At 45.2% G+C, this 12,496-nt stretch overlaps 1 protein-coding gene across 2 annotated transcripts in view; it reads right to left on the bottom strand.

Annotated features, from left to right (window-relative positions):
* The window catches only part of pals1a (protein associated with LIN7 1, MAGUK p55 family member a), a 164,387-nt gene that overhangs the window by 86,911 nt on the left and 64,980 nt on the right, over positions 1–12,496 (bottom strand). For both annotated transcript variants that reach the window (XM_070878966.1, XM_070878965.1), the window contains one exon: positions 2,674–2,758. The gene's annotated coding sequence lies outside the window, so the exon portion shown is untranslated. The remainder of the gene's footprint in view (positions 1–2,673; positions 2,759–12,496) is intronic.

Below are 12,496 nucleotides of genomic sequence, written 5' to 3'. Positions count from 1 at the left end.
TCCAGATGCAAACTGCACGCCAAGTTTCCTTGGGCATCAACAGGTGCATAGAAAGAGAAGCAAGGGGGGGGGGGGGTCAGAGAACCCCTTTACGGGGCCAAGTTTCGGCCTGAGTTGCTCCTGTCTTTTTGGAGCAATTGGTTTAGAATGGAGTATCTTAGAAATTGCAATTCTCAGCATTTAGTTTGCTCCAGTTCTAGTCAGTTAGAACAGTTTCAGTTTGGAACAGATTTTTTTTCCAAAAGGGGGCATGTCCGGCCACTTACGCCCGTTTTGAAAGTTTAGGCAGTGAAAACTTACTCCAAACTAACTTAGAATGGAGTAAGTGTAGATTTTTGTACGCTCAGAAAAACTTTGCCTACACTTAGAAAATCAGGCGTAGGTTACAAATCAGGCGTAGGGAACGAGGGGTGGGGGGGGGGGGGGGTTTAAAGGGAAGTTTACGAACATTAAACACTTCAGTTTTACAAATAAAGAGCCATCATCAATAATTAATGATAAATACATCAATAAATCAACCAATAAATCAATCAAAAAAAATTTATTAAAAATTTAAAAAAATCAAAAAAATCAATAAAACATTTTCTACTTACCGACTACAGCACCGGGAGCCCTCCAACAGCGTGCTGGGACGTCCCCCCAAGTGTGTCTCTGTCAGTCTGTGTGTGTGTGTCTCGCTCACTCTCTGTCTGTCTGTGTGTGTGTTTCTGACAGCGAGGGGAGGGGAGGGAGGGGGAAGAAGGGAGGGGAGGGGGAAGAAGGGAGGGGAGGGGGAAGAAGGGAGGGGAGGGGGAAGAAGGGAGGGGAGGGGGAAGAAGGGAGGGGAGGGGGAAGAAGGGAGGGGAGGGGGAAGAAGGGAGGGGAGGGGGAAGAAGGGAGGGGAGGGGGAAGAAGGGAGGGGAGGGGGAAGAGGGGAGGGGAGGGGGAAGAAGGGAGGGGAGGGGGAAGAAGGGAGGGGAGGGGGAAGAAGGGAGGGGAGGGGGAAGAAGGGAGGGGAGGGGGAAGAAGGGAGGGGAGGGGGAAGAAGGGAGGGGAGGGGGGGAGAGAAGGGGGGGGAAAAAAAAAGAGAGGAGAGGGAGGCTGAACGGGCCGGGTCCGGCCGGGCCCAAGACTTCGGGCCCAGCGCCGGATTTACAGGTAGGTAGCCAAGGTCGGGTCGGGTCTGGGGGTGGGGGGTTGGGTCAGGGGTCGGAGGAGTTGGGTCGGGTCAGGAGGAAGCAGGAGCTGGGCGTGGGAGGTGCAGCTTGATCCACGCAGCCCCAGTGAGGCTATTCGGCCAGGGCTAGGGGTTGCATGCTTCGGGCCCCTCCCACACATTTTGGGCGCCTGGAGCTACCGCACATGTGCACCCACTGTAGCGCGCCTGTGCAGAAGTCCCGGCACTGTTTTCAGCACAGAGACCTGGCTCCGCCCCCCACAGCTCGTGCTGCACCACACCCAGCTCCAGAGGACCTGCAGGGAGCCGGAGAATCGGTAAGTATTTTTTAGGCGCATTTTCTGGTGCGAAAAACGGGCGTCCAGGTCGGGGCTGCGCCGTTCTAGGCACGGCCCGAAACTTGGGCCCTACAATTCCAATGCCGGACCTACAACTGGAGTGGGTGGGGAAATCAACGGAAATCGCAGCGCAGTGTTGTGGGGGTAGAGACCTGAGGTAACAGCTCTCCACTCTCACTTCCTCTTTACTGCATTTACCAGATTCAACCAAAAAGAAAATCTACACTTTATTTTAAGGTTAGCATGTCTGAGGTCAGCATGGTTGGGCTACAGATATTGATGTAGGCAAAAGTGGCACGGCATTGTTCCAGATTCAAATAAATGTGCTTATAAGAACAATTACATAAAATAAAATTTATAGGTTGGGCCTCGACTCATTGGAATTCAGAAGAATGAGAGGTGATCTTATCGAAACGTAAGAGATTATGAGGGAGCTTGACAAGGCGGATGCAGAGAGGATGTTTCCACTGATGGGGGAGACTAAAATTAGGGTGCATAATCTTAGAATAAGGGGCCGCCCATTTAAAACGGAGATGAGGAGGAGGGTTGTAAATCGGTGGGATTCGCTGCCTCAGAGAGCTGTGGAAGCTGGGTCATTGAATAAATTTAAGACCGAGATAGACAGTTTCTTAACCAATAAGGGAATAAGGAGTTATGGAGAGCAGGTAGGGAAATGGACCCGAGTCCATAATCGGATCAGCCATGATCATATTAAATGGCGGAGCAGGCTCGAGGGGCCGTATGGCCTACTCCTGCTCCATGTTTTTATGTTCAAATGATGGGTTGCTGCTGAATTTCCTTTTCAATACTTAAGTTTGGACAGAGAAACCATCACATATTTGTGAAAGTACTGTCATCAAGCAACAGGTTATTTTTAAACTCATTAGTGCAGCACAATTATCGGTGTTGGTTACACAAAGAATGCAGTGCATACTGAGCTTATGAATTTATTAAAAGTTCTTTCCTTTTGTCAATGGCAATTATTTGCCTCCCCCTCATTATTTTATGGATTTTTTTTTTTTAAATACAAACTTTGTCTACTCCTCCAGTGCAGCTGGAAATTCTCATTTAGTCAAGATTAGCATTCCTGTGGCATACTGAAGAACTAGACTCCTGTTTCTATAGTAACAGTTTTGTCAGCCATCAAGATGCCCTGGCACAGTACCAGAAAATACTTACATCACACCGGGAGAGTTTCCACGTTTCAGCTTCTTCTTTCTAGCTTTCTTTTAGTCCCACGTTGGTATAGGTTTCGTTTTCCTGCCTGCCACAATATTAAAAAAAAGGTTTTCTTTTAAGAATTCATCTATGTGCACAACCACAACATATAGTTGCTCCAAGCCCCAGACAGCAGATGGCTAAAGCTAGGCCATAAGAATCTGTAATGAATGATGCTAATAAAGCCTATAAAGAATGGCACTCGAAGTATCTGTTCTATTTATGTCAGTCACTTTAAGGGAGGGATTTATACCCGATTGGTAATTGGGCTTCACAAATGGACAACGTCAATTAGTTTTGTAAGTAATAATGAGTCACCATAAACACAGCTTTGCAAATCAGGAATCAAAATTAGCAGTAAGTGGGGGTACTCATGTTCAGACCGTACTATCCATCTCACCTCAACATCTAACAGTTAGATATCCCTGTAAAAGAGTATCCAATTTTCCACCCCAAGCTTTAAAGATTCTACCAGTCCAGTATTTGTTGCCACAGTACAGAAATGCAGCCTGTGATCTTGCGATGTGATTCAATTCCAAATATTATAAAGAGAAATGTGTTTCCTGTACATTAAACTAAAATACAAAAAAGGACCACAAGCACACCCACAGCTGATAATAAGCATGAAACCAATCCTAAATTTGTAGAGTGTTGTTTTTCAGCTGCCAAATGTATCAGCATCTTTGTAGATTTTAACAACCACAGCATATTCAATTTTTTCAGTGTTTAACATCATAAATACATAAGAAATATGAGCTGTGAAAGGCAGTTCCAGGGCAGGAATATCAGTAAAAAGATTGGGCTCCTATGGGGAAATCAAAAGAACATAAGAAATAGGAGCAGGAGTAGGCCATTTGGCCCCTCGAGCCTGCTCCGCCATTCAATAAGATCATGGCTGATCTGATCATGGATTCAGCTTCACTTCCCTGCCCGCTCCCCATAACCCTTTACTCCTTTATCGCTCAAAAATCTGTCCATCTCCACTTTAAATATATTCAATGACCCAGCCTCCATGGCTCTCTGGGGCAGAGAATTCCATAGATTTACAACCCTCCGAAGAAATTTTTCCTCATCTCAGTTTTAAATGGGCGGCTCCTTATTCTGAGACTTAGGCCCAAATTTTCCCCAAAGAAAAAAAAGGCCTTAACTTACCTGGATGCCCGTTTTTTTTTTAGGCCCCTCAGCGCTGAAAATAAAAAATTGCATTTTCTCCACCATATGCGCACCCTCTGGCGCCGGCGCTACCCGATGCAACTCTCCTGGGCGGAGCCTTCAATGTGCACTGAAATGGCACAGCGCATGTGAGGAAAAAAGAAAAAAAAATTCTAACCAATGCGCATGCACAAATTTAAAAAAAAATATTTTTTTGTGATCCCACTGCGCATGGCACATGCGCAAAAAAAAAAGACCTGCGCATGCACAGTACAAAGTATTAAAAAAAACAGCACATGTAGGGACTGTGGATCACCATTGAGAATCCATTGGTGGCAGATGTAGTTTCGCAGTTAGGAAATACAGCTTCGATCACGAGATAGCTGCAATGGAAGGGCGCAGAGAAGGCAAAAGGGCCAGGGACGGAGAAGGGGAAACCGTAAGGGTGAAGAGATTTCGCACGGATGAAATTGAGCGGCTGGTAGACTTAATCAAGAGTGGATGGCGAGTTCTTGAGAACAAGGGGAGCTTCGGAAAAAATAAGCTTAAACCGTCTGCACTCGCAAAAGTTTGGGACCAGGTCGCAGATGAGTTTAATGGAATGTCCATGACCCCGAGAACTGGTGCGCACCTGAAAAAGTGGCAGGACCTCGGACAACCAGTGACCGTAAGCAATACATTAAACTTACATTTATTCGGGCTTTAAAATATATGAATATTTATGCATTGCAATAACATCTGTAAATGTGATCAGTGTGCGTATGCGCGCATGTGTATGTGTGTGTGTGTTAGAAGGACCCTCTCTTTTAAAAGTTCTGCATCTTTGCAGAAGATGTGTCACAGATCAACCGTGAAGGGTCACAAATGGAGGAGGTGCGCCAAGTAGGCTGCAACTAACAGCCGTGGAGCAGAGGACAGCATCAATGATTAAATATCTTTTCTCAGAGGGTTGTAAATCTGTGGAATTCGCTGCCTCAGAGAACTGTGGAAGCTGGGACAATGAATAAATTTAAGACAGAGATAGACAGTTTCTTAACCAATAAGGGAATAAAGGGTTATGGGGAGCGGGCAGGGAAGTGGACCTGAGACCATGATCGGATCAGCCAAGATCGTATTAAATGGCAGAGTAGGCTCGAGGAGCCGTATGGCCTACTCCTGCTCCTATTTCTTATGTTATGTAAAAGGAACAGACTACACCTGGGGGTACAGGGGGGCAAAGAAGCAGAAGTCTGCAACTACGGGCGCGCACAGGGGTGGTGGCATCTACTGGGGCAGGATTGGCACACAGCGCTAATGAAGAGGATAGAATAATTGTTTTTTGGTTGATTTCGTTGATTGTTGTTTGTAAAGTTTGTCACAGCTCTGAATAAAGTTTTGAAGATTTAAACCGAAGTAAAATCACACCAATCAGAACGGTGCTGTACAAATGTTTAATAAACATTTTAATTTTGGACTTTTAACCTGACTCCTGCACTTTATTTTTTAATGCTGCACTAATAAATATTGCAGGATAACTGGGCTGAAAATGTAAAATGGCATCACCCCTTGTAACCTATTGGTTTAAATGATACAGGGGCAGGTTCCAGTACTACGGTGTTCATGGATCCTGCCTTGTTCTGGGTCACTGATGCGTGCAACGAAGTACCATGATGCATGTATCAGTGACCCTGACCCAGTCTGGATCCATGAACAACTTCGTTTTATTGTCCACCTAAGCACTCCAACACACCCAAACTCCAGTTAAACATTCAAGATATTTAATAGCCATTATGTTATGTCCACCTAAGCACTCCCAACACTCCCTTGAAACATAAAACATTTCTGGTGGTAACATTTAATATAAATTATATATTTTCCATTTAAGCACTCAACACTCCATAGAAACCAAAAGATTTGTGGTGGGATTATATATTTTTTTTCAATTTAAAATTCCACCTTTAATAAAGATCGCTGCTGTTTGCCTTTGAGCCTGGAGTGTCTTGCACTGTCCTTTGTGTGCAGACCTTCGGCCTGGGCTAGCAGTGGGCCTCGTGGGAAGAGGACCTTTGGCCAGGGGCTAGCTGGGGCTCCAGTCGATGTCCAGTCGAGTGGGGAGAAGACTGTTCTACATTGCAGAAGATGATGATGTTTGGTATGTTGATTATGCATTTTTGCAACTTTTTAATGTTTTCCTTTAACTTTTTGGATTATTTTGGGCCGTGAGGACATCGATGGAAAAAGGTACGGAATTTTTTTTTGCAATCATTCTTTTTTCATCACAGGGTCATCAATATGGGTACATTTTTATTTATTTTATACTTGTACCTGCTTGTAGTTTAAATTTGGTCTTTCAACTTACCTTAGAGTTTAATTGTAAACTAAATGGAAGTCCCTTCGACCAGGGTTAGCAACGGGCCAGCGCGGATTCTCTAACTGCAGGTAGGTGTTTCTAGGGTCTGTGCGCCAGTTTAAAAAATTTTGTAGGTGGGGAAAGTTTGCCTTATGTGGAAAGAGGGCGCTGAACCTTCTTTTACAGATACGCCAGAATGTATGGCACCAAACATTCTGCCACTGGTAGTAGACGCCGACGCCCCAACACTGGAGAATATTTGGAGTGAGCTTTGGTGCCACAAAATTCACTGGGCACCGATAAAACGGCGCCAGTGATGGGCAAAATTGGGGCCGATGTCCTCTAGTTTTAGTTTCCCCTATCAGTGGAAGTATCCTCTCTGCATTCACCTTGTCAAGCCCCCTCATTATCTTCTAAGTTTCGATAAGATCTCCTCTCATTCTTCTGAACTCCAATGTGTATAGGCCCAACCTACTCAACCTATCTTCATAGGTCAACCCCCCCATCTCCGGAATCAACCTAGTGAACCTTCTCTGAACAGCCTCCAACGCAAGTATATCCTTCCTTAAATACGGAGACCAAAACTGTATGCAGTACTCCAGGTGTGGACTCTGGAAAACCATGTACAGTGGTAGCAGGACTTCTCTGCTTTTATACTCTATCCCCCTTGCAATAAAGGCCAACATTCCATTTGCCTTCCTGATTACTTGCTGCACCTAACGTTTTGTGTTTCATGCACAAGGACCCCCAGGTCACTCTGTACTGAAGCACTTTGCAGTTTTTCTCCATTTAAATTATAATTTGCTTTTCTATTTTTTCTGCCAAAGTGGATAACCTCACATTTTCCCACATTATACTCCATCTGCCAAATTTTTTCCCTCCCACTTAGCCTATCTATATATACCTTTGCAGATTGTGTGTGTCCTCCTCACAATTTGCTTTCCCACCCATCTTTGTATCGTCAGCAAACTTGGCTACATTATACTCAGTCCTTTCATCCAAGTCATTAATATAGATTGTAATTAGTTGAGGACCCAGCACCGATCCCTGCGGCACCCCACTAGTTACCGTTTGCCAACCGGAAAATGAACTATTTATCCCGACTCTCTGTTTTCTGTTAGTTAGCCAATTCTCTATCCATGCTAATATATTAGCCCCAACCCCGTGAGCTTTTATCGTGTGCAGTAACCTGTTATGTGGCACCTTATTGAATGCCTTCTGGAAATCCAAATACACCACATCCACTGATCCCCCCCTTATCCACCCTGCTCTTTACATCCTCAAAGAACTCCAGCAACTTTGTCAAACATGATTTCCCTTCAATGCTGACTCTGCTTGATTGAATCATGTTTTTCCAAATATCCCGCTGCTGCTTCCTTAATAACAGACTCCAGCATTTTCCCAATGACAGATGCTAGGCTAACTGGTCTATAGATTCCCTGCTTTTTGTCTGCCTCCTTTTTTAAATAGGGGTGTTACATTTGCGGTTTTGAAATCCGCTGGGACCGCCCCAGAATCCAGGGAATTTTGGTAGATTACAACCATTGCATCCACTATCTCTGCAGCCATTTCCTTTAAGACCCTAGGATGTAAGCCACCAGGTCCGGGGATTTGTCCGCCTTTAGTCCCATTATTTTACCAAGTACTACTTCATTAATGATAGTGATTGTATTAAGTTCGTCCCTCCCTATAACTCCTTGATTATCCACTATTGGGATGTTTTTAAGTGACTTCTACTGTGAAGGCAGTTACAAAATATTTGTTCAACATCTCTGCCATTTCCCTGTTCTCCATTATTAATTCCCCAGTCTTATCCTCTAGGGGACCAACATTTACTTTAGCCACTCTTTTCCTTTTTATGTACCTGTGGGAACTCTTACTATCTATTTTTATATTTCATGCTAGTTTACTTTCGTAATCTATCTTCCCTATCATTTTTTTTAGTCATTCTTTGCTGGCTTTTAAAAGTTTCCCAATCCTCTGGCCTCCCACTAGTCTTGGCCACATTGTATGCCCTTGTTTTCAATTTGACACCATCTCTTATTTCCTTAGTTAGCCACAGATGGTTATCCCTTCTCTTTCCTTCTCATTTTGTTGCGAGTTATAAAATATCTCCTTAAATGTCTGCCACTGCTCATCAACTGTCCCATATTTTAATCTATTTTCCCAGTCCACTTTAGCCAACTCTGCCCTCATACCTTTGTAGTCTCCTTTATTTAAGCTTAGGACCCTGGTTTGAGAACCAACTTTCTCACCCTCCAACTGAATTTGAAATTCAACCAGGTTATGGTCACTCATTCTTAGAGGATCCTTTACAACGAGATCATTTATTAATCCTGCCTCATTATACAGTACTAGATCTAAGATAGCTTGCTCCCTGGTTGGTTCCGCAATGTACTGTTCAAGGAAACTATCCCGGATACACACTATGAACTCCTCCTCAAGGCTACCCTGGCCACTTTGCTTTGCCCAATCAAAGCTGACTTGCTTTTACCACGAACAAATTGCACAAGGGCAGTAATTCCTTTTCAAATTAGTAATTACCTAATTTTTACAATTTATCTTAAAGTTAAACTGAGGCCCTGAGGCCCAGGTGGACATAAAACATCCCATGGCACTACTTCGTAGTTTCCCTGGCAGTTATCGATAAATCAAATTACTTGGTTGATGTTATTGTTGAGAGCTACATTGATTGGCTGTAGGTTATTCGCCATCTGTGTGGACATTAATGTTGTAAATATTACGATCTTGGCTAACGTGTCAGTGCAGGACTGAAGGAATGTTGCATTTTTGGTGGTTGTCTTTTGGATGAGATGTTAAACTGAGACCCTGAGCACAATTTTCCCCAGTGATTTGCGGCGTTTTTTTTGGTGTGCGCCACTTTTTTTGGCGCAAGTTAAAAAATTAAAGTTTCCCCAATGAATGTGCGGCAGCATAACTCAGTTATAATTTTTTTAGGTTCATTTATTTTTGTGTCATAGGGAGTGTAACTTGATGTCTGTGCCAGGTTTTCTCAATTATGTAAGTTTGCCTAAAAAATATTTCTCCTAGATTGGCATATGTGACCACTCCCGAAAAACCTTTTGGTGAGTTAAGAAAAACCAGCATGCATTGAAAAATTGGCGTAGAAAGACTTTCAATAAAGTTTTGGAGGGAGCGAAGAACACTTAAATATCCATAATAAAGATTCATTTTTTTAACCTAAGTATGCAGTAAATGGAAAGTTGATGGATTTCTGTAATTTTCATTTTTTTTTTTTAAACTGACACGCCACCACTGAACGTCTACAAACAGGGCTCAAGGGTCGGAGCATCAGCCAGCAGAAACGGATACTTGCCCGTACACAGGGGCTCGGCTTCAAAAGAAGCCCGAGAGGAAGTGGGGGGCTGTGGAAGGCATCAAAAGCCTGCACTACGCATCAAATCAAGCCCACGTGGGTGGAGGGGGGGGGGGGGTCCCGATCAACTGCCCCTGCTCAGACCTGGGTGTGGTCCATATAGACCTTGTGGGGAGAGAGAACAAAGAACCTTGTCCTGCCTGCCTGCCATTTTGAGCTTCTTGCAAAGGTAAAATTTAATCAGGGGGCAATACTGACAATGCCATACCTTGTGCAAGCCTTCGCTGCATGATGGTGCTGCAGAGGAGACAATTAATTCAGCATCATTGCAATAGGAACCTCAGGGTAATGGGCAGGAGGCCTTACCCACGCCGGGTATATCGAGACAGGCCTTCGTACCTGCACCTGAGTGATGCAGACTGCGTCAGAAGGCTGCGTTTCCACAAACAAGTTGTAACTGAGATCTGTGAGTTAGTAAAAGCAGACCTGCAACCTAGAAGCATCAGGAGAACTGCTTTATCAGTTGAAGTGAAGGTTACAGCTGCACTTTCATTTTATGAATCTGGATCGTTCCAAGCTATAACTGGGGATGTGTGCGCCATTTCTCAACATGCAACACACATCTGCATTCGGCAGGTGACTGCTGCACTATATGCCCGGAGGAATGACTACATAAAGTTCCCCATGACTGCCCAGGCAATGCGTGACAGGACTGTGGGCTTCTCCAGGATTGCTGGCTTACCAAAGGTACAGGGCTGCATTGATTGTACCTACATCGCCTTGCGAGCATCTTTGGAGGATTCCGAGATGTACAGGAACAGAGAAAGCTTCCACTCCATTAATGTGTAGCTCGTGTGTAACGACATGCATCGCATCATGTCAGTTGATGCAAGATACCCTGGGAGCACCCTTGATGCGTTCATCCTACGTGAGAGCATTATATCTGCCATGTTTCAGTAGCAGGCAGTAAGGCATTGCTGGCTACTGGGAAACAAAGGGTACGGCATCGCCACCTGGCTCTTGACCTCCCTACGCATAACCCGGAATGCCCCTACGCATAACCCGGACGAAAGCTGACCGGGAATACAATGTGTCGCACATTATTATGCTGCGCGTCGCAGAGGACCATTGGCATCTTGAAACAGCATTTCCAATGCCTAGAACATTCCGGAGGCTACTTGCAATACTCCCCTGAGATTATCGGTCAGTTCACTGTTGTGTGCTGCATGCTGCATAACTTAGCCATCATGAGGCAGCAGCAACTGGAAGTAGAAGACCCACCTGAGGTGAGAGTGGCTGATGATGATGAGGAAGAAGCTGCAGATGACGAGGAGGAGGAGGACAAGGAAGCCATGCAACCTGGAACACAACGGCAGAGGGCGGGCCGTCATGCCCCTTTAACGATTACTCGAGCCTTGCGCCAGCAGCTCATCCATGAACGCTTTGCTGCCTGAAGGCTCAGCGGCAACTATCCCACATGGACCATATTTACAGTTTGGACCTGTTCCGTAATGTTGTGCTGTGTTAATGTTACAAATGATGCAAATGATTCTTGTTTACTTCAAAAAGTTGCGTTAATAATAGAACAAATAACATAAATGATTCAGTTATAATTTAAAATATATTTTATTCAAAAGTTTAACAAGCATTTGTTTGTACTTAACTTAAATAAAAATATTCTTGTATCAAACTTTAAAGTTTTCACTTAAGATCACTTACAAGCTTTAACTTTTGCTAACTTTTAAATTTACATAACTTACAAAAAACTTTTACGTTGAGAACAGTTCTAACAGTAACAATAATAACAGCAGCAGCAAAGAAAGGCTGCACCCATCTCTCCTCCACCTTATTCTAAGACCGTCCGCTGCGCTTGGTCTTGGTGACTCCACCACCCCTGCCCGCAGGCGATGGCGCAGCATTTCTCGGGTTGGTATCAAGCTTATTCTTTCGAACATCTCGGGTAATGCGCACTTCTTGATTTGGGGGTTAGCGGGGGCAGACGCAGGTAGCTGATGCGCTGTCAGTGAATATGAGGGAGGGAATGTCGCAGATAGTTGACACACTTTTGCTCAACATGAGGGAGGGCATGTCTTTTGAGGCTGGTCTGGGGATTGGAGTGGGAGTGGCAGTTGATTCTGTAAATGGGCACGGGGTCGAGGTGTGTTCCTTTATTGCAGCAGCTAACTCCAACATTCCCTCCATGTGCCCCGAGTGTCTCAACTACCTCCAACATTCCCTCTCTCATGTTCGTCACCAGTGTCTCACCTACCTGTGACATGCCCTCCCTCATGTTGAGCAAAAGCGTGTCAACTATCTGCAACATTCCCTCCCTCCTATTCACTGACAGCTCATCAGCTATCTGCGACATTCCCTCCCCCATGTGCACCGACATTGTTTCTGCTGACAGATATTCCCCCTCTCATGTTCCCAGACAGCGTTCCCATTTCTCGTGAGAGTGTTGATACTTCTCCCGACAGTCCCAATACCTTATCACCCACCCCACTGATGGTTTCCAGGAGTGATCAGGTAAGGTCAATGCTCTCCGCACTCATTGCCATCTGAACCACATCTGCTAGATCCTGCACCTCAGGAGAGCGCGGTCGAGCTCTCCTTCCCCTCCTCAACCCTGGGTTTGGCTCGCAGCATTCCAGTAGGACCCGCAGCCTCGGACGGTGGGGCCCTGGGTGTGCCTTGCTGTATCCCACTGGGACAAGCAGCCTGGGACGGTGGGGCCCTGGGTGTACCTTGCTGCATCCCACTGGAATCCCCAGCCTCGGACGGTGAGAAACCATGGAATGTCCCACCAACACTCAAACCACTACACAGGGAAGGGATTAGCACCTCAATGGGCAGCATCTGTACCTCCTCCAAAGTGAGTACAACAGTGGGGGCTTCATCCATCCCCTCCCCCTCACCCCCATGCTCTTGGTCTGGAAGGTGGGATTGGAAGATGTTCTCCTTCAGGC

The sequence above is a fragment of the Pristiophorus japonicus genome, chromosome 4, assembly GCF_044704955.1.
Source record: "Pristiophorus japonicus isolate sPriJap1 chromosome 4, sPriJap1.hap1, whole genome shotgun sequence".
NCBI classification, from domain to species: Eukaryota; Metazoa; Chordata; class Chondrichthyes; family Pristiophoridae; genus Pristiophorus; species Pristiophorus japonicus.
The sequence above is the reverse complement of the archived record's forward strand: the minus strand, read 5'-3'. Positions and strand labels throughout refer to the sequence as shown.